The following is a 24,063-nucleotide window of genomic DNA, read 5'->3' on the forward strand; positions in this document are numbered from 1 at the left end:
TGGCCGTTTGAATTTTTGGGTTGTCGCCAGATGGCCAAATTTTTGAAGGTTCCAAACAATTCATACTCGATATCTCGAAAACTATTTCAGATATTGGAATGCGGTTTGCGGCATCGTTTTTCTCGCGATTTTTTACATAAGAAATCGTTTTTAGATTTTCCAAAAGTCGAAATTTGCAAATTTTCGCAAATATTCATGACTAAAACTATGGCCAAACTTCTCATATCGATATCTCGCTTATTTTTTAGAGTAAACTCGAGTTATTATACATCAGTGAACGCAGAATTTTACGCAGATTTCAAATCTGGGATTTAAATTCAGATCCGACAACAAATAACTGAGTTATGGCCGATCAAAGTTTCGGATAGTTGATTTTCATTTTTTCTCATTTTTCCCAATTTTCAAAGTTAAATATCTCGGAAACTATTAGAGATATTGAGATGCGGTTTGCGCCATCGTTTTTCTCGGCTCATTTTACGTTAGAAAAAGTGCTTAAAAGCCCAAAATTCGATAGTCGATTTTTCGCGAAAAAAAATTGCGACTCAAACGATGAAAATTTTTATTTTTTTTTATTTTTGACCATAACTCGTAAACCGTTTGTTTGATCGATCTCAAATTGGGCCAGTGGATAGATTTTGAGCTCCTCTTTCGACTGATATATAATTCAATGCTATTAAACGTCATTTTCATTTTGAAAACATTGATTGAAAATCACCCCAAAATGACCACTTCCAAACAGTTTTTGGTCAATGCTTTCTTTATTTCGTAGGTAAACTCAATAAATTTTGACTCATTTTACGCAGAATCTCACGCTGAATCCAAATCTGGAATTTAAATTCAGATCCGACAACAAATAACTGAGTTATGGCCGTTTGAATTTTTGGGTTGTCGCCAGATGGCCAAATTTTTGAAGGTTCCAAACAATTCATGCTCGATATCTCGAAAACTATTTCAGATATTGGAATGCGGTTTGCGGCATCGTTTTTCTCGCGATTTTTTACATAAGAAATCGTTTTTAGATTTTCCAAAAGTCGAAATTTGCAAATTTTCGCAAAAATTCATGACTAAAACTATGGCCAAAATTCTCATATCGATATCTCGCTTATTTTTTAGAGTAAACTCGAGTTATTATACATCAGTGAACGCAGAATTTTACGCAGATTCCAAATCTGGGATTTAAATTCAGATCCGACAACAAATAACTGAGTTATGGCCGATCAAAGTTTCGGATAGTTGATTTTCATTTTTTCTCATTTTTCCCAATTTTCAAAGTTAAATATCTCGGAAACTATTAGAGATATTGAGATGCGGTTTGCGCCATCGTTTTTCTCGGCTCATTTTACGTTAGAAAAAGTGCTTAAAAGCCCAAAATTCGATAGTCGATTTTTCGCGAAAAAAAATTGCGACTCAAACGATGAAAATTTTTATTTTTTTTTATTTTTGGGCATAACTCCTAAACCGTTTGTTTGATCGATCTCAAATTGGGCCAGTGGATAGATTTTGAGCTCCTCTTTCGACTGATATATAATTCAATGCTATTAAACGTCATTTTCATTTTGAAAACATTGATTGAAAATCACCCCAAAATGACCACTTCCAAACAGTTTTTGGTCAATGCTTTCTTTATTTCGTAGGTAAACTCAATAAATTTTGACTCATTTTACGCAGAAGCTCACGCTGAATCCAAATCTGGAATTTAAATTCAGATCCGACAACAAATAACTGAGTTATGGCCGTTTGAATTTTTGGGTTGTCGCCAGATGGCCAAATTTTTGAAGGTTCCAAACAATTCATGCTCGATATCTCGAAAACTATTTCAGATATTGGAATGCGGTTTGCGGCATCGTTTTTCTCGCGATTTTTTACATAAGAAATCGTTTTTAGATTTTCCAAAAGTCGAAATTTGCAAATTTTCGCAAAAATTCATGACTAAAACTATGGCCAAACTTCTCATATCGATATCTCGCTTATTTTTTAGAGTAAACTCGAGTTATTATACATCAGTGAACGCAGAATTTTACGCAGATTCCAAATCTGGGATTTAAATTCAGATCCGACAACAAATAACTGAGTTATGGCCGATCAAAGTTTCGGATAGTTGATTTTCATTTTTTCTCATTTTTCCCAATTTTCAAAGTTAAATATCTCGGAAACTATTAGAGATATTGAGATGCGGTTTGCGCCATCGTTTTTCTCGGCTCATTTTACGTTAGAAAAAGTGCTTAAAAGCCCAAAATTCGATAGTCGATTTTTCGCGAAAAAAAATTGCGACTCAAACGATGAAAATTTTTATTTTTTTTTATTTTTGACCATAACTCGTAAACCGTTTGTTTGATCGATCTCAAATTGGGCCAGTGGATAGATTTTGAGCTCCTCTTTCGACTGATATACAGGGTCCGGCAACACTTGTGTCCACCCCCAAAATCGTCTTTAATTTTAAAAATAAAATTTTGAAAATTTGCATACGCTCACAGTTGACAAAGCTCTAAAAGCTGACGCAAAAATTTGGTTTTTTATCACGGTATGGTTGGCGTCGCGACGCCCAAGAAGTATAATTTTTAGCGATTTTTGAGTTTTTGCGGATATATTCGCGAATTTATTTTTTTTTCAACATAACTGTGGTACAAATATCTGAGTTTTTATTTTAAATCTAATACAAATTGTGTTTAAAATTTGCGAAAAAAACGTTGTTTTATCAAGTTAGTTTTCAAAATTATGACAGTGCAGCGGCAATCTACGTTTACACCAAAATTTCACAAGTCACTTCACTCACTTTTATAAAGGTTAATTTTGATTAACACGGACATGTTGCACTTTATGGACACCAGAAATCGTTAATTAACATCGACAAAGTGACAATTTCACCAAGTAAGACTTTTGTTACAATCTAAAGCAAGCCAAAGGATAGATGTCATTTGTGACACAAGATGTTGACAGATGGGTGTAAACGTAGTTCCCAATTTTGACGTAATGAAATTGGAAACTAACTTGATAAAACAGCATTTTTTTCTCAAATTTTGAAACCAATTTGCATTGAATCTAAAATAACAACTCAGATATTTTTAACATATTTATATTGAAAAAAAATTAAATTAGGGGTTGATATCACAAACCCTCACAATTACCTAACAATTACATTTTTAAGGCGTCGCGACGCCAAAACTATCAGTGATAAAAAACAAATTTTTACGTCAGCTTCTAGAGCTTTCTCAACTGTGAGCGTATCCAAATTTTCAAAATTTTATCTTTAAAAATAAAGACGATTTTGGGGGTGGACACAAGTGTTGCCGGACCCTGAATAATTCAATGCTATTAAACGTCATTTTCATTTTGAAAACATTGATTGAAAATCACCCCAAAATGACCACTTCCAAACAGTTTTTGGTCAATGCTTTCTTTATTTCGTAGGTAAACTCAATAAATTTTGACTCATTTTACGCAGAATCTCACGCTGAATCCAAATCTGGAATTTAAATTCAGATCCGACAACAAATAACTGAGTTATGGCCGTTTGAATTTTTGGGTTGTCGCCAGATGGCCAAATTTTTGAAGGTTCCAAACAATTCATGCTCGATATCTCGAAAACTATTTCAGATATTGGAATGCGGTTTGCGGCATCGTTTTTCTCGCGATTTTTTACATAAGAAATCGTTTTTAGATTTTCCAAAAGTCGAAATTTGCAAATTTTCGCAAAAATTCATGACTAAAACTATGTCCAAACTTCTCATATCGATATCTCGCTTATTTTTTAGAGTAAACTCGAGTTATTATACATCAGTGAACGCAGAATTTTACGCAGATTCCAAATCTGGGATTTAAATTCAGATCCGACAACAAATAACTGAGTTATGGCCGATCAAAGTTTCGGATAGTTGATTTTCATTTTTTCTCATTTTTCCCAATTTTCAAAGTTAAATATCTCGGAAACTATTAGAGATATTGAGATGCGGTTTGCGCCATCGTTTTTCTCGGCTCATTTTACGTTAGAAAAAGTGCTTAAAAGCCCAAAATTCGATAGTCGATTTTTCGCGAAAAAAAATTGCGACTCAAACGATGAAAATTTTTCAATTTTTTTATTTTTGACCATAACTCGTAAACCGTTTGTTTGATCGATCTCAAATTGGGCCAGTGGATAGATTTTGAGCTCCTCTTTCGACTGATATATAATTCAATGCTATTAAACGTCATTTTCATTTTGAAAACATTGATTGAAAATCACCCCAAAATGACCACTTCCAAACAGTTTTTGGTCAATGCTTTCTTTATTTCGTAGGTAAACTCAATAAATTTTGACTCATTTTACGCAGAATCTCACGCTGAATCCAAATCTGGAATTTAAATTCAGATCCGACAACAAATAACTGAGTTATGGCCGTTTGAATTTTTGGGTTGTCGCCAGATGGCCAAATTTTTGAAGGTTCCAAACAATTCATGCTCGATATCTCGAAAACTATTTCAGATATTGGAATGCGGTTTGCGGCATCGTTTTTCTCGCGATTTTTTACATAAGAAATCGTTTTTAGATTTTCCAAAAGTCGAAATTTGCAAATTTTCGCAAATATTCATGACTAAAACTATGGCCAAACTTCTCATATCGATATCTCGCTTATTTTTTAGAGTAAACTCGAGTTATTATACATCAGTGAACGCAGAATTTTACGCAGATTTCAAATCTGGGATTTAAATTCAGATCCGACAACAAATAACTGAGTTATGGCCGATCAAAGTTTCGGATAGTTGATTTTCATTTTTTCTCATTTTTCCCAATTTTCAAAGTTAAATATCTCGGAAACTATTAGAGATATTGAGATGCGGTTTGCGCCATCGTTTTTCTCGGCTCATTTTACGTTAGAAAAAGTGCTTAAAAGCCCAAAATTCGATAGTCGATTTTTCGCGAAAAAAAATTGCGACTCAAACGATGAAAATTTTTATTTTTTTTTATTTTTGGGCATAACTCCTAAACCGTTTGTTTGATCGATGTCAAATTGGGCCAGTAGATAGATTTTGAGCTCCTCTTTCGACTGATATATAATTCAATGCTATTAAACGTCATTTTCATTTTGAAAACATTGATTGAAAATCACCCCAAAATGACCACTTCCAAACAGTTTTTGGTCAATGCTTTCTTTATTTCGTAGGTAAACTCAATAAATTTTGACTCATTTTACGCAGAATCTCACGCTGAATCCAAATCTGGAATTTAAATTCAGATCCGACAACAAATAACTGAGTTATGGCCGTTTGAATTTTTGGGTTGTCGCCAGATGGCCAAATTTTTGAAGGTTCCAAACAATTCATGCTCGATATCTCGAAAACTATTTCAGATATTGGAATGCGGTTTGCGGCATCGTTTTTCTCGCGATTTTTTACATAAGAAATCGTTTTTAGATTTTCCAAAAGTCGAAATTTGCAAATTTTCGCAAAAATTCATGACTAAAACTATGGCCAAACTTCTCATATCGATATCTCGCTTATTTTTTAGAGTAAACTCGAGTTATTATACATCAGTGAACGCAGAATTTTACGCAGATTTCAAATCTGGGATTTAAATTCAGATCCGACAACAAATAACTGAGTTATGGCCGATCAAAGTTTCGGATAGTTGATTTTCATTTTTTCTCATTTTTCCCAATTTTCAAAGTTAAATATCTCGGAAACTATTAGAGATATTGAGATGCGGTTTGCGCCATCGTTTTTCTCGGCTCATTTTACGTTAGAAAAAGTGCTTAAAAGCCCAAAATTCGATAGTCGATTTTTCGCGAAAAAAAATTGCGACTCAAACGATGAAAATTTTTATTTTTTTTTATTTTTGACCATAACTCGTAAACCGTTTGTTTGATCGATCTCAAATTGGGCCAGTGGATAGATTTTGAGCTCCTCTTTCGACTGATATACAGGGTCCGGCAACACTTGTGTCCACCCCAAAAATCGTCTTTAATTTTAAACATAAAATTTTGAAAATTTGCATACGCTCACACTTGACAAAGCTCTAGAAGCCGACGCAAAAATTTGTTTTTTATCACTGATAGTTTTGGCGTCGCGACGCCTTAAAAACGTAATTTTTAATTAATTGTGAGGGTTTGTGATATCAACCGCTAATTTAATTTTTTTTCAATATAAATGTGTTAAAAATATCTCAGTTGTTATTTTAGATTCAATGGAAATTGTCTTCAAAATTTGAGAAAAAAAATCTGTTTTATCAAGTTAGTTTCCAATTTCATTACGTCAATATTGGGAACTACGTTTACACCCATCTGTCAACATCTTGTGTCACAAATGACATCTATCCTTTGGCTCGCTTTAGATTGTAACAAAAGTCTTACTTGGTGAAATTGTCGCTTTGTCAATGTTAATTAACGATTTCTGGTGTCCATAAAGTGCAACATGCCCGTGTTAATCAAAATTAACCTTTATAAGAGTGAATGAAGTGATTTGTGAAATTTTGGTGTAAACGTAGTTTGTCGATGAGCTGCTATAATTTTGAAAACTAACTTGATAAAACAACGTTTTTTTCGCAAATTTTAAACACAATTTGCGTTTGATTTAAAATAAAAACTTCGATATTTGTATCACAGTTATGTTGAAAAAAAAATTGAATTCGCGAATATTTCCGCAAAACTCAAAAATCGCTAAAAATTATACTTTTTAGGCGTCGCGACGCCAACCAAACCGTGATAAAAAACAGATGTTTGCGTCAGCTTCTAAAGCTTTGTTAACTGTGAGCGTATGCTAATTTTCAAAATTGTAACTTTAAAATTAAAGACGATTTTGGGGGTGGACACAAGTGTTGCCGAACCCTGTATAATTCAATGCTATTAAACGTCATTTTCATTTTGAAAACATTGATTGAAAATCACCCCAAAATGACCACTTCCAAACAGTTTTTGGTCAATGCTTTCTTTATTTCTTAGGTAAACTCAATAAATTTTGACTCATTTTACGCAGAATCTCACGCTGAATCCAAATCTGGAATTTAAATTCAGATCCGACAACAAATAACTGAGTTATGGCCGTTTGAATTTTTGGGTTGTCGCCAGATGGCCAAATTTTTGAAGGTTCCAAACAATTCATGCTCGATATCTCGAAAACTATTTCAGATATTGGAATGCGGTTTGCGGCATCGTTTTTCTCGCGATTTTTTACATAAGAAATCGTTTTTAGATTTTCCAAAAGTCGAAATTTGCAAATTTTCGCAAATATTCATGACTAAAACTATGGCCAAACTTCTCATATCGATATCTCGCTTATTTTTTAGAGTAAACTCGAGTTATTATACATCAGTGAACGCAGAATTTTACGCAGATTTCAAATCTGGGATTTAAATTCAGATCCGACAACAAATAACTGAGTTATGGCCGATCAAAGTTTCGGATAGTTGATTTTCATTTTTTCTCATTTTTCCCAATTTTCAAAGTTAAATATCTCGGAAACTATTAGAGATATTGAGATGCGGTTTGCGCCATCGTTTTTCTCGGCTCATTTTACGTTAGAAAAAGTGCTTAAAAGCCCAAAATTCGATAGTCGATTTTTCGCGAAAAAAAATTGCGACTCAAACGATGAAAATTTTTATTTTTTTTTATTTTTGGGCATAACTCCTAAACCGTTTGTTTGATCGATGTCAAATTGGGCCAGTAGATAGATTTTGAGCTCCTCTTTCGACTGATATATAATTCAATGCTATTAAACGTCATTTTCATTTTGAAAACATTGATTGAAAATCACCCCAAAATGACCACTTCCAAACAGTTTTTGGTCAATGCTTTCTTTATTTCGTAGGTAAACTCAATAAATTTTGACTCATTTTACGCAGAATCTCACGCTGAATCCAAATCTGGAATTTAAATTCAGATCCGACAACAAATAACTGAGTTATGGCCGTTTGAATTTTTGGGTTGTCGCCAGATGGCCAAATTTTTGAAGGTTCCAAACAATTCATGCTCGATATCTCGAAAACTATTTCAGATATTGGAATGCGGTTTGCGGCATCGTTTTTCTCGCGATTTTTTACATAAGAAATCGTTTTTAGATTTTCCAAAAGTCGAAATTTGCAAATTTTCGCAAAAATTCATGACTAAAACTATGGCCAAAATTCTCATATCGATATCTCGCTTATTTTTTAGAGTAAACTCGAGTTATTATACATCAGTGAACGCAGAATTTTACGCAGATTCCAAATCTGGGATTTAAATTCAGATCCGACAACAAATAACTGAGTTATGGCCGATCAAAGTTTCGGATAGTTGATTTTCATTTTTTCTCATTTTTCCCAATTTTCAAAGTTAAATATCTCGGAAACTATTAGAGATATTGAGATGCGGTTTGCGCCATCGTTTTTCTCGGCTCATTTTACGTTAGAAAAAGTGCTTAAAAGCCCAAAATTCGATAGTCGATTTTTCGCGAAAAAAAATTGCGACTCAAACGATGAAAATTTTTATTTTTTTTTATTTTTGGGCATAACTCCTAAACCGTTTGTTTGATCGATGTCAAATTGGGCCAGTAGATAGATTTTGAGCTCCTCTTTCGACTGATATATAATTCAATGCTATTAAACGTCATTTTCATTTTGAAAACATTGATTGAAAATCACCCCAAAATGACCACTTCCAAACAGTTTTTGGTCAATGCTTTCTTTATTTCGTAGGTAAACTCAATAAATTTTGACTCATTTTACGCAGAATCTCACGCTGAATCCAAATCTGGAATTTAAATTCAGATCCGACAACAAATAACTGAGTTATGGCCGTTTGAATTTTTGGGTTGTCGCCAGATGGCCAAATTTTTGAAGGTTCCAAACAATTCATGCTCGATATCTCGAAAACTATTTCAGATATTGGAATGCGGTTTGCGGCATCGTTTTTCTCGCGATTTTTTACATAAGAAATCGTTTTTAGATTTTCCAAAAGTCGAAATTTGCAAATTTTCGCAAAAATTCATGACTAAAACTATGGCCAAAATTCTCATATCGATATCTCGCTTATTTTTTAGAGTAAACTCGAGTTATTATACATCAGTGAACGCAGAATTTTACGCAGATTCCAAATCTGGGATTTAAATTCAGATCCGACAACAAATAACTGAGTTATGGCCGATCAAAGTTTCGGATAGTTGATTTTCATTTTTTCTCATTTTTCCCAATTTTCAAAGTTAAATATCTCGGAAACTATTAGAGATATTGAGATGCGGTTTGCGCCATCGTTTTTCTCGGCTCATTTTACGTTAGAAAAAGTGCTTAAAAGCCCAAAATTCGATAGTCGATTTTTCGCGAAAAAAAATTGCGACTCAAACGATGAAAATTTTTATTTTTTTTTATTTTTGGGCATAACTCCTAAACCGTTTGTTTGATCGATGTCAAATTGGGCCAGTAGATAGATTTTGAGCTCCTCTTTCGACTGATATATAATTCAATGCTATTAAACGTCATTTTCATTTTGAAAACATTGATTGAAAATCACCCCAAAATGACCACTTCCAAACAGTTTTTGGTCAATGCTTTCTTTATTTCGTAGGTAAACTCAATAAATTTTTACTCATTTTACGCAGAATCTCACGCTGAATCCAAATCTGGAATTTAAATTCAGATCCGACAACAAATAACTGAGTTATGGCCGTTTGAATTTTTGGGTTGTCGCCAGATGGCCAAATTTTTGAAGGTTCCAAACAATTCATGCTCGATATCTCGAAAACTATTTCAGATATTGGAATGCGGTTTGCGGCATCGTTTTTCTCGCGATTTTTTACATAAGAAATCGTTTTTAGATTTTCCAAAAGTCGAAATTTGCAAATTTTCGCAAAAATTCATGACTAAAACTATGGCCAAACTTCTCATATCGATATCTCGCTTATTTTTTAGAGTAAACTCGAGTTATTATACATCAGTGAACGCAGAATTTTACGCAGATTCCAAATCTGGGATTTAAATTCAGATCCGACAACAAATAACTGAGTTATGGCCGATCAAAGTTTCGGATAGTTGATTTTCATTTTTTCTCATTTTTCCCAATTTTCAAAGTTAAATATCTCGGAAACTATTAGAGATATTGAGATGCGGTTTGCGCCATCGTTTTTCTCGGCTCATTTTACGTTAGAAAAAGTGCTTAAAAGCCCAAAATTCGATAGTCGATTTTTCGCGAAAAAAAATTGCGACTCAAACGATGAAAATTTTTATTTTTTTTTATTTTTGGGCATAACTCCTAAACCGCTTGTTTGATCGATCTCAAATTGGGCCAGTAGATAGATTTTGAGCTCCTCTTTCGACTGATATATAATTCAATGCTATTAAAAGTCATTTTCATTTTGAAAACATTGATTGAAAATCACCCCAAAATGACCACTTCCAAACAGTTTTTGGTCAATGCTTTCTTTATTTCTTAGGTAAACTCAATAAATTTTGACTCATTTTACGCAGAATCTCACGCTGAATCCAAATCTGGAATTTAAATTCAGATCCGACAACAAATAACTGAGTTATGGCCGTTTGAATTTTTGGGTTGTCGCCAGATGGCCAAATTTTTGAAGGTTCCAAACAATTCATGCTCGATATCTCGAAAACTATTTCAGATATTGGAATGCGGTTTGCGGCATCGTTTTTCTCGCGATTTTTTACATAAGAAATCGTTTTTAGATTTTCCAAAAGTCGAAATTTGCAAATTTTCGCAAATATTCATGACTAAAACTATGGCCAAACTTCTCATATCGATATCTCGCTTATTTTTTAGAGTAAACTCGAGTTATTATACATCAGTGAACGCAGAATTTTACGCAGATTTCAAATCTGGGATTTAAATTCAGATCCGACAACAAATAACTGAGTTATGGCCGATCAAAGTTTCGGATAGTTGATTTTCATTTTTTCTCATTTTTCCCAATTTTCAAAGTTAAATATCTCGGAAACTATTAGAGATATTGAGATGCGGTTTGCGCCATCGTTTTTCTCGGCTCATTTTACGTTAGAAAAAGTGCTTAAAAGCCCAAAATTCGATAGTCGATTTTTCGCGAAAAAAAATTGCGACTCAAACGATGAAAATTTTTATTTTTTTTTATTTTTGGGCATAACTCCTAAACCGTTTGTTTGATCGATGTCAAATTGGGCCAGTAGATAGATTTTGAGCTCCTCTTTCGACTGATATATAATTCAATGCTATTAAACGTCATTTTCATTTTGAAAACATTGATTGAAAATCACCCCAAAATGACCACTTCCAAACAGTTTTTGGTCAATGCTTTCTTTATTTCGTAGGTAAACTCAATAAATTTTGACTCATTTTACGCAGAATCTCACGCTGAATCCAAATCTGGAATTTAAATTCAGATCCGACAACAAATAACTGAGTTATGGCCGTTTGAATTTTTGGGTTGTCGCCAGATGGCCAAATTTTTGAAGGTTCCAAACAATTCATGCTCGATATCTCGAAAACTATTTCAGATATTGGAATGCGGTTTGCGGCATCGTTTTTCTCGCGATTTTTTACATAAGAAATCGTTTTTAGATTTTCCAAAAGTCGAAATTTGCAAATTTTCGCAAAAATTCATGACTAAAACTATGGCCAAACTTCTCATATCGATATCTCGCTTATTTTTTAGAGTAAACTCGAGTTATTATACATCAGTGAACGCAGAATTTTACGCAGATTCCAAATCTGGGATTTAAATTCAGATCCGACAACAAATAACTGAGTTATGGCCGATCAAAGTTTCGGATAGTTGATTTTCATTTTTTCTCATTTTTCCCAATTTTCAAAGTTAAATATCTCGGAAACTATTAGAGATATTGAGATGCGGTTTGCGCCATCGTTTTTCTCGGCTCATTTTACGTTAGAAAAAGTGCTTAAAAGCCCAAAATTCGATAGTCGATTTTTCGCGAAAAAAAATTGCGACTCAAACGATGAAAATTTTTATTTTTTTTTATTTTTGGGCATAACTCCTAAACCGCTTGTTTGATCGATCTCAAATTGGGCCAGTAGATAGATTTTGAGCTCCTCTTTCGACTGATATATAATTCAATGCTATTAAACGTCATTTTCATTTTGAAAACATTGATTGAAAATCACCCCAAAATGACCACTTCCAAACAGTTTTTGGTCAATGCTTTCTTTATTTCTTAGGTAAACTCAATAAATTTTGACTCATTTTACGCAGAATCTCACGCTGAATCCAAATCTGGAATTTAAATTCAGATCCGACAACAAATAACTGAGTTATGGCCGTTTGAATTTTTGGGTTGTCGCCAGATGGCCAAATTTTTGAAGGTTCCAAACAATTCATGCTCGATATCTCGAAAACTATTTCAGATATTGGAATGCGGTTTGCGGCATCGTTTTTCTCGCGATTTTTTACATAAGAAATCGTTTTTAGATTTTCCAAAAGTCGAAATTTGCAAATTTTCGCAAATATTCATGACTAAAACTATGGCCAAACTTCTCATATCGATATCTCGCTTATTTTTTAGAGTAAACTCGAGTTATTATACATCAGTGAACGCAGAATTTTACGCAGATTTCAAATCTGGGATTTAAATTCAGATCCGACAACAAATAACTGAGTTATGGCCGATCAAAGTTTCGGATAGTTGATTTTCATTTTTTCTCATTTTTCCCAATTTTCAAAGTTAAATATCTCGGAAACTATTAGAGATATTGAGATGCGGTTTGCGCCATCGTTTTTCTCGGCTCATTTTACGTTAGAAAAAGTGCTTAAAAGCCCAAAATTCGATAGTCGATTTTTCGCGAAAAAAAATTGCGACTCAAACGATGAAAATTTTTATTTTTTTTTATTTTTGGGCATAACTCCTAAACCGTTTGTTTGATCGATGTCAAATTGGGCCAGTAGATAGATTTTGAGCTCCTCTTTCGACTGATATATAATTCAATGCTATTAAACGTCATTTTCATTTTGAAAACATTGATTGAAAATCACCCCAAAATGACCACTTCCAAACAGTTTTTGGTCAATGCTTTCTTTATTTCGTAGGTAAACTCAATAAATTTTTACTCATTTTACGCAGAATCTCACGCTGAATCCAAATCTGGAATTTAAATTCAGATCCGACAACAAATAACTGAGTTATGGCCGTTTGAATTTTTGGGTTGTCGCCAGATGGCCAAATTTTTGAAGGTTCCAAACAATTCATGCTCGATATCTCGAAAACTATTTCAGATATTGGAATGCGGTTTGCGGCATCGTTTTTCTCGCGATTTTTTACATAAGAAATCGTTTTTAGATTTTCCAAAAGTCGAAATTTGCAAATTTTCGCAAAAATTCATGACTAAAACTATGGCCAAACTTCTCATATCGATATCTCGCTTATTTTTTAGAGTAAACTCGAGTTATTATACATCAGTGAACGCAGAATTTTACGCAGATTCCAAATCTGGGATTTAAATTCAGATCCGACAACAAATAACTGAGTTATGGCCGATCAAAGTTTCGGATAGTTGATTTTCATTTTTTCTCATTTTTCCCAATTTTCAAAGTTAAATATCTCGGAAACTATTAGAGATATTGAGATGCGGTTTGCGCCATCGTTTTTTTCGGCTCATTTTACGTTAGAAAAAGTGCTTAAAAGCCCAAAATTCGATAGTCGATTTTTCGCGAAAAAAAATTGCGACTCAAACGATGAAAATTTTTATTTTTTTTTATTTTTGGGCATAACTCCTAAACCGTTTGTTTGATCGATGTCAAATTGGGCCAGTAGATAGATTTTGAGCTCCTCTTTCGACTGATATATAATTCAATGCTATTAAACGTCATTTTCATTTTGAAAACATTGATTGAAAATCACCCCAAAATGACCACTTCCAAACAGTTTTTGGTCAATGCTTTCTTTATTTCGTAGGTAAACTCAATAAATTTTTACTCATTTTACGCAGAATCTCACGCTGAATCCAAATCTGGAATTTAAATTCAGATCCGACAACAAATAACTGAGTTATGGCCGTTTGAATTTTTGGGTTGTCGCCAGATGGCCAAATTTTTGAAGGTTCCAAACAATTCATGCTCGATATCTCGAAAACTATTTCAGATATTGGAATGCGGTTTGCGGCATCGTTTTTCTCGCGATTTTTTACATAAGAAATCGTTTTTAGATTTTCCAAAAGTCGAAATTTGCAAATTTTCGCAAAAATTCATGACTAAAACTATGGCCAAACTTCTCATATCGATATCTCGCTTATTTTTTAGAGTAAACTCGAGTTATTATACATCAGTGAACGCAGAATTTTACGCAGATTCCAAATCTGGGATTTAAATTCAGATCCGACAACAAATAACTGAGTTATGGCCGATCAAAGTTTCGGATAGTTGATTTTCATTTTTTCTCATTTTTCCCAATTTTCAAAGTTAAATATCTCGGAAACTATTAGAGATATTGAGATGCGGTTTGCGCCATCGTTTTTCTCGGCTCATTTTACGTTAGAAAAAGTGCTTAAAAGCCCAAAATTCGATAGTCGATTTTTCGCGAAAAAAAATTGCGACTCAAACGATGAAAATTTTTATTTTTTTTTATTTTTGACCATAACTCGTAAACCGTTTGTTTGATCGATCTCAAATTGGGCCAGTGGATAGATTTTGAGCTCCTCTTTCGACTGATATATAATTCAATGCTATTAAACGTCATTTTCATTTTGAAAACATTGATTGAAAATCACCCCAAAATGACCACTTCCAAACAGTTTTTGGTCAATGCTTTCTTTATTTCGTAGGTAAACTCAATAAATTTTGACTCATTTTACGCAGAATCTCACGCTGAATCCAAATCTGGAATTTAAATTCAGATCCGACAACAAATAACTGAGTTATGGCCGTTTGAATTTTTGGGTTGTCGCCAGATGGCCAAATTTTTGAAGGTTCCAAACAATTCATGCTCGATATCTCGAAAACTATTTCAGATATTGGAATGCGGTTTGCGGCATCGTTTTTCTCGCGATTTTTTACATAAGAAATCGTTTTTAGATTTTCCAAAAGTCGAAATTTGCAAATTTTCGCAAAAATTCATGACTAAAACTATGGCCAAACTTCTCATATCGATATCTCGCTTATTTTTTAGAGTAAACTCGAGTTATTATACATCAGTGAACGCAGAATTTTACGCAGATTCCAAATCTGGGATTTAAATTCAGATCCGACAACAAATAACTGAGTTATGGCCGATCAAAGTTTCGGATAGTTGATTTTCATTTTTTCTCATTTTTCCCAATTTTCAAAGTTAAATATCTCGGAAACTATTAGAGATATTGAGTTGCGGTTTGCGCCATCGTTTTTCTCGGCTCATTTTACGTTAGAAAAAGTGCTTAAAAGCCCAAAATTCGATGGTCGATTTTTCGCGAAAAAAAATTGCGACTCAAACGATGAAAATTTTTATTTTTTTTTATTTTTGGCCATAACTCCTAAACCGTTTGTTTGATCGATCTCAAATTGGGCCAGTAGATAGATTTTGAGCTCCTCTTTCGACTGATATATAATTCAATGCTATTAAACGTCATTTTCATTTTGAAAACATTGATTGAAAATCACCCCAAAATGACCACTTCCAAACAGTTTTTGGTCAATGCTTTCTTTATTTCTTAGGTAAACTCAATAAATTTTGACTCATTTTACGCAGAATCTCACGCTGAATCCAAATCTGGGATTTAAATTCAGATCCGACAACAAATAACTGAGTTATGGCCGTTTGAATTTTTGGGTTGTCGCCAGATGGCCAAATTTTTGAAGGTTCCAAACAATTCATGCTCGATATCTCGAAAACTATTTTAGATATTGGAATGCGGTTTGCGGCATCGTTTTTCTCGCGATTTTTTACATAAGAAATCGTTTTTAGATTTTCCAAAAGTCGAAATTTGCAAATTTTCGCAATTATTCATGACTAAAACTATGGCCAAACTTCTCATATCGATATCTCGCTTATTTTTTAGAGTAAACTCGAGTTATTATACATCAGTGAACGCAGAATTTTACGCAGATTCCAAATCTGGGATTTAAATTCAGATCCGACAACAAATAACTGAGTTATGGCCGATCAAAGTTTCGGATAGTTGATTTTCATTTTTTCTCATTTTTCCCAATTTTCAAAGTTAAATATCTCGGAAACTATTAGAGATATTGAGATGCGGTTTGCGCCATCGTTTTTCTCGGCTCATTTTACGTTAGAAAAAGTGCTTAAAAGCCCAAAATTCGATAGTCGATTTTTCGCGAAAAAAAATTGCGACTCAAACGATGAAAATTTTTATTTTTTTTTATTTTTGGGCATAACTCCTAAACCGTTTGTTTGATCGATGTCAAATTGGGCCAGTAGATAGATTTTGAGCTGCTCTTTCGACTGATATATAATTCAATGCTATTAAACGTCATTTTCATTTTGAAAACATTGATTGAAAATCACCCCAAAATGACCACTTCCAAACAGTTTTTGGTCAATGCTTTCTTTATTTCTTAGGTAAATTCAATAAATTTTGACTCATTTTACGCAGAATCTCACGCTGAATCCAAATCTGGAATTTAAATTCAGATCCGACAACAAATAACTGAGTTATGGCCGTTTGAATTTTTGGGTTGTCGCCAGATGGCCAAATTTTTGAAGGTTCCAAACAATTCATGCTCGATATCTCGAAAACTATTTCAGATATTGGAATGCGGTTTGCGGCATCGTTTTTCTCGCGATTTTTTACATAAGAAATCGTTTTTAGATTTTCCAAAAGTCGAAATTTGCAAATTTTCGCAAAAATTCATGACTAAAACTATGGCCAAACTTCTCATATCGATATCTCGCTTATTTTTTAGAGTAAACTCGAGTTATTATACATCAGTGAACGCAGAATTTTACGCAGATTCCAAATCTGGGATTTAAATTCAGATCCGACAACAAATAACTGAGTTATGGCCGATCAAAGTTTCGGATAGTTGATTTTCATTTTTTCTCATTTTTCCCAATTTTCAAAGTTAAATATCTCGGAAACTATTAGAGATATTGAGTTGCGGTTTGCGCCATCGTTTTTCTCGGCTCATTTTACGTTAGAAAAAGTGCTTAAAAGCCCAAAATTCGATGGTCGATTTTTCGCGAAAAAAAATTGCGACTCAAACGATGAAAATTTTTATTTTTTTTTATTTTTGGCCATAACTCCTAAACCGTTTGTTTGATCGATCTCAAATTGGGCCAGTAGATAGATTTTGAGCTCCTCTTTCGACTGATATATAATTCAATGCTATTAAACGTCATTTTCATTTTGAAAACATTGATTGAAAATCACCCCAAAATGACCACTTCCAAACAGTTTTTGGTCAATGCTTTCTTTATTTCTTAGGTAAACTCAATAAATTTTGACTCATTTTACGCAGAATCTCACGCTGAATCCAAATCTGGGATTTAAATTCAGATCCGACAACAAATAACTGAGTTATGGCCGTTTGAATTTTTGGGTTGTCGCCAGATGGCCAAATTTTTGAAGGTTCCAAACAATTCATGCTCGATATCTCGAAAACTATTTCAGATATTGGAATGCGGTTTGCGGCATCGTTTTTCTCGCGATTTTTTTCATAAGAAATCGTTTTTAGATTTTCCAAAAGTCGAAATTTGCAAATTTTCGCAAAAATTCATGACTAAAACTATGGCCAAACTTCTCATATCGATATCTCGCTTATTTTTTAGAGTAAACTAGAGTTATTATACATCAGTGAACGCAGAATTTTACGCAGATTTCAAATGTGGGGTTTAAATTCAGATCCGACAACAAATAACTGAGTTATGGTCGATCAAAGTTTCGGATAGTTGATTTTCATTTTTTCTCATTTTTCCCAATTTTCAAAGTTAAATATCTCGGAAACTATTAGAGATATTGAGTTGCGGTTTGCGCCATCGTTTTTCTCGGCTCATTTTACGTTAGAAAAAGTGCTTAAAAGCCCAAAATTCGATAGTCGATTTTTCGCGAAAAAAAATTGCGACTCAAACGATGAAAATTTTTATTTTTTTTTATTTTTGGCCATAACTCCTAAACCGTTTGTTTGATCGATCTCAAATTGAGCCAGTAGATAGATTTCGAGCTCCTCTTTCGAATGATATATAATACAAAGGTATTAAACGTCGTTTTTACATTAAAAATAGTGATTGAAAATCACCCCAAAATGACCACTTCCAAATAGTTTTTGGTCAATGCTTTCTTTATTTCGTAGGTAAACTCAATAAATTTTGACTCATTTTACGCAGAATCTCACGCTGAATCCAAATCTGGAATTTAAATTCAGATCCGACAACAAATAACTGAGTTATGGCCGTTTGAATTTTTGGGTTGTCGCCAGATGGCCAAATTTTTGAAGGTTCCAAACAATTCATGCTCGATATCTCGAAAACTATTTCAGATATTGGAATGCGGTTTGCGGCATCGTTTTTCTCGCGATTTTTTACATAAGAAATCGTTTTTAGATTTTCCAAAAGTCGAAATTTGCAAATTTTCGCAAAAATTCATGACTAAAACTATGGCCAAACTTCTCATATCGATATCTCGCTTATTTTTTAGAGTAAACTTGAGTTATTATACATCAATGAACGCAGAATTTTACGCAGATTTCAAATGTGGGGTTTAAATTCAGATCCGACAACAAATAACCGAGTTATGGCCGATCAAAGTTTCGGATAGTTAATTTTCATTTTTTCTCATTTTTCCCAATTTTCAAAGTTAAATATCTCGGAAACTATTAGAGATATTGAGTTGCGGTTTGCGCCATCGTTTTTCTCGGCTCATTTTACGTTAAAAAAAGTGCTTAAAAGCCCAAAATTCGTTAGTCGATTTTTCGCGAAAAAAAATTGCGACTCAAACGATGAAAATTTTTAATTTTTTTTATTTTTGGGCATAACTCCTAAACCGTTTGTTTGATCGATCTCAAATTGAGCCAGTCGATAGATTTCGAGCTCCTCTTTCGAATGATGTATAATACAAAGGTATTAAACGTCGTTTTTACATTAAAAATAGTGATTGAAAATCACCCCAAAATGACCATTTCCAAACAGTTTTTGGTCAATGCTTTCTTTATTTCGTAGGTAAACTCAATAAATTTTGACTCATTTTACGCAGAATCTCACGCTGAATCCAAATCTGGAATTTAAATTCAGATCCGACAACAAATAACTGAGTTATGGCCGTTTGAATTTTTGGGTTGTCGCCAGATGGCCAAATTTTTGAAGGTTCCAAACAATTCATGCTCGACATCTCGAGAACTATTTCAGATATTGGAATGTGGTTTGCGGCATCGTTTTTCTCGCGATTTTTTACATAAGAAATAGTTTTTAGATTTTCCTATAGTCGAAATTTGCAAATTTTCGCGAAAATTCATGACTAAAACTGTGGCCAAACTTCTCATATCGATATCTCGCTTGTTTTTTAGAGTAAACTTGAGTTATTATACATCAATGAACGCAGAATTTTACGCAGATTTCAAATCTGGGGTTTAAATTCAGATCCGACAACAAATAACCGAGTTATGGCCGATCAAAATTTCGGATAGTTGATTTTCATTTTTTCTCATTTTTCCCAATTTTCAAAGTTAAATATCTCGGAAACTATTAGAGATATTGAGATGCGGTTTGCGCCATCGTTTTTCTCGGCTCATTTTACGTCAGAAAAAGTGCTTAAAAGCCCAAAATTCGATAGTCGATTTTTTGCGAAAAAAAATTGCGACTCAAACGATGAAAATTTTTAATTTTTTTTATTTTTGGGCATAACTCCTAAACCGTTTGTTTGATCGATCTCAAATTGAGCCAGTAGATAGATTTCGAGCTCTTCTTTCGAATGATATATAATACAATGGTATTAAACGTCGTTTTTACATTAAAAATAGTGATTGAAAATCACCCCAAAATGACCACTTCCAAACAGTTTTTGGTCAATGCTTTCTTTATTTCGTAGGTAAACTCAATAAATTTTGATTCATTTTACGCAGAATCTCACGCTGAATCCAAATCTGGATTTTAAATTCAGATCCGACAACAAATAACTGAGTTATGGCCGTTTGAATTTTTGGGTTGTCGCCAGATGGCCAAATTTTTGAAGGTTCCAAACAATTCATGCTCGATATCTCGAAAACTATTTCAGATATTGGAATGCGGTTTGCGGCATCGTTTTTCTCGCGATTTTTTACATAAGAAATCGTTTTTAGATTTTCCAAAAGTCGAAATTTGCAAATTTTCGCAAAAATTCATGACTAAAACTATGGCCAAACTTCTCATATCGATATCTCGCTTATTTTTTAGAGTAAACTCGAGTTATTATACATCAGTGAACGCAGAATTTTACGCAGATTCCAAATCTGGGATTTAAATTCAGATCCGACAACAAATAACTGAGTTATGGCCGATCAAAGTTTCGGATAGTTGATTTTCATTTTTTCTCATTTTTCCCAATTTTCAAAGTTAAATATCTCGGAAACTATTAGAGATATTGAGTTGTGGTTTGCGCCATCGTTTTTCTCGGCTCATTTTACGTTAGAAAAAGTGCTTAAAAGCCCAAAATTCGATAGTCGATTTTTCGCGAAAAAAAATTGCGACTCAAACGATGAAAATTTTTATTTTTTTTTATTTTTGGCCATAACTCCTAAACCGTTTGTTTGATCGATCTCAAATTGAGCCAGTAGATAGATTTCGAGCTCCTCTTTCGAATGATATATAATACAAAGGTATTAAACGTCGTTTTTACATTAAAAATAGTGATTGAAAATCACCCCAAAATGACCACTTCCAAACAGTTTTTGGTCAATGCTTTCTTTATTTCGTAGGTAAACTCAATAAATTTTGACTCATTTTACGCAGAATCTCACGCTGAATCCAAATCTGGAATTTAAATTCAGATCCGACAACAAATAACTGAGTTATGGCCGTTTGAATTTTTGGGTTGTCGCCAGATGGCCAAATTTTTGAAGGTTCCAAACAATTCATGCTCTATATCTCGAAAACTATTTCAGATATTGGAATGCGGTTTGCGGCATCGTTTTTCTCGCGATTTTTTACATAAGAAATCGTTTTTAGATTTTCCAAAAGTCGAAATTTGCAAATTTTCGCAAAAATTCATGACTAAAACTATGGCCAAACTTCTCATATCGATATCTCGCTTATTTTTTAGAGTAAACTCGAGTTATTATACATCAGTGAACGCAGAATTTTACGCAGATTCCAAATCTGGGATTTAAATTCAGATCCGACAACAAATAACTGAGTTATGGCCGATCAAAGTTTCGGATAGTTGATTTTCATTTTTTCTCATTTTTCCCAATTTTCAAAGTTAAATATCTCGGAAACTATTAGAGATATTGAGATGCGGTTTCCGCCATCGTTTTTCTCGGCTCATTTTACGTTAGAAAAAGTGCTTAAAAGCCCAAAATTCGATAGTCGATTTTTCGCGAAAAAAAATTGCGACTCAAACGATGAAAATTTTTATTTTTTTTTATTTTTGACCATAACTCGTAAACCGTTTGTTTGATCGATCTCAAATTGGGCCAGTGGATAGATTTTGAGCTCCTCTTTCGACTGATATATAATTCAATGCTATTAAACGTCATTTTCATTTTGAAAACATTGATTGAAAATCACCCCAAAATGACCACTTCCAAACAGTTTTTGGTCAATGCTTTCTTTATTTCGTAGGTAAACTCAATAAATTTTGACTCATTTTACGCAGAATCTCACGCTGAATCCAAATCTGGAATTTAAATTCAGATCCGACAACAAATAACTGAGTTATGGCCGTTTGAATTTTTGGGTTGTCGCCAGATGGCCAAATTTTTGAAGGTTCCAAACAATTCATGCTCGATATCTCGAAAACTATTTCAGATATTGGAATGCGGTTTGCGGCATCGTTTTTCTCGCGATTTTTTACATAAGAAATCGTTTTTAGATTTTCCAAAAGTCGAAATTTGCAAATTTTCGCAAAAATTCATGACTAAAACTATGGCCAAACTTCTCATATCGATATCTCGCTTATTTTTTAGAGTAAACTCGAGTTATTATACATCAGTGAATGCAGAATTTTACGCAGATTTCAAATCTGGGATTTAAATTCAGATCCGACAACAAATAACTGAGTTATGGCCGATCAAAGTTTCGGATAGTTGATTTTCATTTTTTCTCATTTTTCCCAATTTTCAAAGTTAAATATCTCGGAAACTATTAGAGATATTGAGATGCGGTTTGCGCCATCGTTTTTTTCGGCTCATTTTACGTCAGAAAAAGTGCTTAAAAGTCGAAAATTCGATAGTCGATTTTTCGCGAAAAAAAATTGCGACTCAAACGATGAAAATTTTTCATTTTTTTTAATTTTTGGTCATAACTCGCAAACTATTTGTCCTATAGATCTCAAATTTGGCCAGTAGATAGATTTTAAGCTCCTCTTTCGACTGATATATAATTCAATGCTATTAAACGTCATTTTCATTTTGAAAACATTGATTGAAAATCACCCCAAAATGACCACTTCCAAACAGTTTTTGGTCAATGCTTTCTTTATTTCTTAGGTAAACTCAATAAATTTTGACTCATTTTACGCAGAATCTCACGCTGAATCCAAATCTGGAATTTAAATTCAGAACCGACAACAAATAACTGAGTTATGGCCGTTTGAATTTTTGGGTTGTCGCCAGATGGCCAAATTTTTGAAGGTTCCAAACAATTCATGCTCGATATTTTGGAAACTATTCCAGATATTGGAATGCGGTTTGCGGCATCGTTTTTCTCGCGATTTTTTACATAAGAAATCGTTTATAGATTTTCCAAAAGTCGAAATTTGCAAATTTTCGCAAAAATTCATGACTAAAACTATGGCCAAACTTCTCATATCGATATCTCGCTTATTTTTTAGAGTAAACTCGAGTTATTATACATCAGTGAACGCAGAATTTTACGCAGATTCTAAATCTGGGATTTAAATTCAGATCCGACTGCAAATAACCGAGTTATGGCCGATCAAAGTTTCGGATAGTTGATTTTCATTTTTTCTCATTTTTCCCAATTTTCAAAGTTAAATATCTCGGAAACTATTAGAGATATTGAGATGCGGTTTGCGCCATCGTTTTTTTCGGCTCATTTTACGTCAGAAAAAGTGCTTAAAAGTCGAAAATTCGATAGTCGATTTTTCGCGAAAAAAAATTGCGACTCAAACGATGAAAATTTTTCATTTTTTTTATTTTTGACCATAACTCGTAAACCGTTTGTTTGATCGATCTCAAATTGGGCCAGTGGATAGATTTTGAGCTCCTCTTTCGACTGATATATAATTCAATGCTATTAAACGTCATTTTCATTTTGAAAACATTGATTGAAAATCACTCCAAAATGACCACTTCCAAACAGTTTTTGGTCAATGCTTTCTTTATTTCGTAGGTAAACTCAATAAATTTTGACTCATTTTACGCAGAATCTCACGCTGAATCCAAATCTGGAATTTAAATTCAGATCCGACAACAAATAACTGAGTTATGGCCGTTTGAATTTTTGGGTTGTCGCCAGATGGCCAAATTTTTGAAGGTTCCAAACAATTCATGCTCGACATCTCGAGAACTATTTCAGATATTGGAATGTGGTTTGCGGCATCGTTTTTCTCGCGATTTTTTACATAAGAAATAGTTTTTAGATTTTCCAATAGTCGAAATTTGCAAATTTTCGCGAAAATTCATGACTAAAACTGTGGCCAAACTTCTCATATCGACATCTCGCTTGTTTTTTAGAGTAAATTTGAGTTATTATACATCAGTGAACGCAGAATTTTACGCAGATTTCAAATCTGGGATTTAAATTCAGATCCGACAACAAATAACCGAGTTATGGCCGATCAAAGTTTCGGATAGTTGATTTTCATTTTTTCTCATTTTTCCCAATTTTCAAAGTTAAATATCTCGGAAACTATTAGAGATATTGAGATGCGGTTTGCGCCATCGTTTTTCTCGGCTCATTTTACGTCAGAAAAAGTTCATGGTAGCAAAGAAATTACACAAGTTAAGAAGTTCATTTGAAGGTATTTAGTCTTGGATTTGATTTGCAAAAAATTTCCGGGTCTTTATAGAAATCTTTAAACGCAGGTAAGCTGAAAATTGTTTGAA

This window comes from Gnatocerus cornutus, chromosome 1 (genome assembly GCF_029298725.1).
Source record: "Gnatocerus cornutus isolate USDA-ARS CGAHR chromosome 1, icGnaCorn1.1, whole genome shotgun sequence".
NCBI lineage: Eukaryota > Metazoa > Arthropoda > Insecta > Coleoptera > Tenebrionidae > Gnatocerus > Gnatocerus cornutus.